The sequence below is a fragment of the Cetorhinus maximus genome, chromosome 16, assembly GCF_964194155.1.
Source record: "Cetorhinus maximus chromosome 16, sCetMax3.hap1.1, whole genome shotgun sequence".
Classification (NCBI taxonomy): Eukaryota; Metazoa; Chordata; class Chondrichthyes; order Lamniformes; family Cetorhinidae; genus Cetorhinus; species Cetorhinus maximus.
Window position 1 is genome coordinate 5,090,443 of NC_135894.1, and position 3,853 is coordinate 5,094,295.

The following is a 3,853-nucleotide window of genomic DNA, read 5'->3' on the forward strand; positions in this document are numbered from 1 at the left end:
GCGAAAGTTTACCAGACTGAATCCTGGGTTGGCGGGACAGACATATGAGGCGAGATTGAGTTGGTTAGGATTATATTCGCTGGAATTCAGAAGAATGAGGGGGGATCACAAAGAAAGCTATAAAATTGTAACACGACTAGAGAGGGTAGGTGTAAGAAGGATGTTCCCGATGGTGGCGGAGTCCAGAACCAGGTGTCACACTCTGAAGATACGGGATAATCTATTTAGGGCTGAGATGAGAAATTTCTTCACACCAGACAGTGGTGAGCCTGTGGAATTCACGAACTCAGAAAGCGGTAGATGCCAAAGCATTGCATGTGTTGAAGAAGGAGTTAGATGTAGCTCTTGGGTCGAAAGGGATCAAAGGATATGTGGAGAAAGTGAGAGCAGGCTATTGAGTTGGATGATCAGCCATGATCATAATGAATGGTGGAGCAGGCTCGAAGGGCCGAATGGCCTCCTCCTGCTCATATTTCCTATGTTTCTATGTTTATCTCTGTTTCTCTCTGCACAAATACTTGCTTGATCTGCTGAGTATTTTCGGTATGTTATATTAATATTTAATTTGCAGCATTAAAATTGTTTTATTTTTCCTTTATAAATGGGTGATGTGCTTTTGGAATGTCTCTTACTGTATATTATTATAAGTAGTATTCGTCAAAACACTGTCTATTTACCCTGATTCCTGTTATTTTTCTCCCCTGATCCTTAGTCTATGGGGTAACAGTCTCACTGATTCTTGTGCTGAGTATCTCGCCTCCACTCTCAGTACAAATCGGTCACTGACGGATCTGAACCTGGAATCAAACTCCTTCACAGACCAATCTGCTCCCGCTCTCCGCCGCCTCCTCCTGACCTGCAGGACTCTGAATCTGATCAAGTGAGTGTTTGTGTTAATTTTTAGTGTAATAATTACAATATAAATGGGACACCCTGGTCCACTCTTCAATCACACCCTACTCCTCAACCCCCACCTATGGCACCTCCCCATGCCCACGCAGAAGATGCAACACCAGCCCCTTCACTTCCTCTCTCCTCAACGTCCAAGGGCCCAAACACTGCTTTCAAGTGAAGCAGCATTTCACTTGCATTTCCCCTAACTTAGTCTACTGCATTCGTTGCTCCCAACGCGGTCTCCTCTACATTGGAGAGACCAAACGCAAACTGGGTGACCGCTTTGCAGAACACCTGCGGTCTGTCTGCAAGAAAGAACCAAACCTCCCTGTCGCTTGCCATTATAACACTCCACCCTGCTCTCTTGCCCACATGTCTGTCCTTGGCTTGCTGCATTGTTCCAGTGAAGCCCAACGCAAACTGGAGGAACAGCACCTCATCTTCCGACGATGCACTTTACAGCCTTTCGGGCTGAATATTGAATTCAACAACTTTAGATCTTAAACTCCCTCCCCCATCCCCACCCCATTTCCGTTTCTTCCCCCTCCCTTATGTTTTTTTCCAATAATTTATATAGATTTTTCTTTTCCCACCTATTTCCATTATTTTTAAATCTATATCTGTAATACCCTGTCAGTCCTTCCACCCCAACCCCACTACAGCTGTACCTTGAGTGCCCTGCCATCCATTCTTAATTAGCACATTTTCTTAGATAATATCACCACCTTCAACACCTCTTTGGTCCTTCTGTCTGTGACATCTTTTGATTATCTGCTCCAGTCACTGCTTGCTTATCCCTACAACCACCCCCCAGCAACTTCTCTAGCCCCAACCACGCCCCCCTCACCTTAAACCAGCTTATATTTCACCCCTCTCCTAACTTTAATCAGTTCTGCTGAAGGGCCATGAGGATTCGAAACGCCAACTCTTTTCTTCTCCGCCAATGCTCCCTGAACTGCTGAGTTTTTCCAAGTAATTCTGTTTTTGTTTTAAAATATAAATTGGCCTGAATCTATCAAACAGCAGCAATGAAAAGGAGATTTCCGCTGCTCGACAACATTGTCCCAAACTGAAACTGCTTCATTTTCTTCCCGGGACCTTCAGCAGTGACCCTCCCGGGGATCTCCATACGAGCAGAGTCTAGTCGGGTCACGGGAAAGTGGTGGGGTCGGTGGGGTCGGGGGGTTAATGCTGTCAGGTTGAAGGCTAGTGGTGCTGGGTCAGCCGCGTTGTTGGGTCGGGCTGTAACGCCGGGGGGTTAGTCAGGTTTAGTCAAGGGCAGAGTTGGGGGGGTCAGAAGGTAGTCGGGTTGGTAGGGGTGGTTGGAGGGTTTAATCGCGTAGTGTAGATGTAGTATGATGGTAAGTGGGGGGTGAGGGTGGGTGATTGGGGGATTCGGTTGTGGAGTTACCCAGGTATTAGACCAGGTTTTACAGTCTAACATTTCCTGGGTAACTACCCAGGTAAGTCCTGGGGATTTGTCCCAAGTCTCCAATTCTAACCCAGTGTCAGAGACATTCACACAGGGTCCCGGGCAGCAGGGGTATTGCCCAGTGGAAATTTAAACCTCTGGGGCAATTCCCACGTAGGCCTGTGAGTCAGGACATCACAGGGGTCCGCTGGCAATCTTCAGCCATATGTGTGGTCTCTGATGACCCAGTGAGCAGGAGATTTGGCCCATTAACTCCAGTCTCCCTGTTATTTACACTGTTGTTCAATCTGTTTATTCCTGTTTAATCTTTAATCTGTTTCAGTCTGCGGAACAATCAGTTCAGTTGAAATGGAGGAAATCAGCTGAAGTCGCTGCAGGGAACCAGATCTGGACTGAGTGTGAAAATGTGATCCTTTGGATTGATAAACATTCCTGTTCTCATTATAGGAACATTTTTAACCGTGGTTCTGTCCCTCCCCTTTAACCGGCCGCGCTCCATATTTAAATCCTATTGGCCGTTTCCCAGTTTCCAGCTCGAGCTGAGAGAACGTCATCTCCCATTGTGACGTCAGAGGGACAGCAACTGTGTCACGAGACTCAGCCGCCCGGCCTCACAGGCGCTGCTTCTGCAGGATATCCGGGGCTGAATGTTCCCCATTGGGGCACTGGGGAAATGTACAGCAGGGAGGGCCCAGGGTGGGGATCAGTCTCGGCTGCAGTGGGACATTGACAATTACACTCAGTATTCCTGGGTTTTGGGGTAAAGCCCCTAGAGCTCCCGCTCAGTATTACTGACCAGTGACCCTGCTGGGAAGTGAGCCTGCGTGGGTTCAGGGTCGGTACAGGGTCTGTTCAGCTGGGATATTCCCACTGTCCAATAGAGACAAACACCCACTGCATGGGGTGTCCCAGAGAGAGTATCCTATTGGGGAGGTTCCAGCGGATTCTGTAACCGAGGGATTGGACTGAAAGTATCAATGCTTTTCTGTCGCCCTTCAGAAATAAATCATCAGGTGTTGAATCAATGTGTTGAATTTAGACTCTGCCCTATTGATATTGCTGCAATTTAAACACTGATGAGTGAGTTTCTAAACAGCTGGAATGACAAAGAGGACTGGCGTGTGTCAAATAAAGAAGTTGACCTGGTAAATTCACCCACCCGCTCAAAGAGTAACAAGTTATGGAAGTTAAGTGACCCAGTGGAAACTACACTGCAGTAAATGGACAGGATCCATGTAGGGACCCACAGCCTGAACCTCTGCGGGCCGAATGCATGGATTGTTGTCTAAACACAGGGCAGGATCGCCAACATATAAACAGAGAGAAGATAGTTTGTTGTTCTGGGTCAGGTTCCTTAAGATGTAAATTTGTTATATCGAAACCATTTTCCATATACTGATGGACCTTTTGTGCGTGACATTATTTCCTGATTTATTTTATATTCCCCATCATATAAAGTTTGTTTATTCTCCCCTCACTTTGGTACAATAAATGGTGAAGTTTTACTTTGTTCATCAGTCTTCAAAA

The 3,853-nt window shown here is 46.7% G+C and overlaps 1 long non-coding RNA gene across 1 annotated transcript; it reads left to right on the top strand.

Annotated features, from left to right (window-relative positions):
• Positions 1-768: 768 nt before the first annotated feature.
• Positions 769-2,770, top strand: LOC144691327 (uncharacterized). Its single transcript, XR_013579105.1, has 2 exons — positions 769-880; positions 2,649-2,770. It is a non-coding gene; the product is annotated as an uncharacterized LOC144691327 (long non-coding RNA).
• The last annotated feature ends 1,083 nt before the right edge of the window (positions 2,771-3,853 follow it).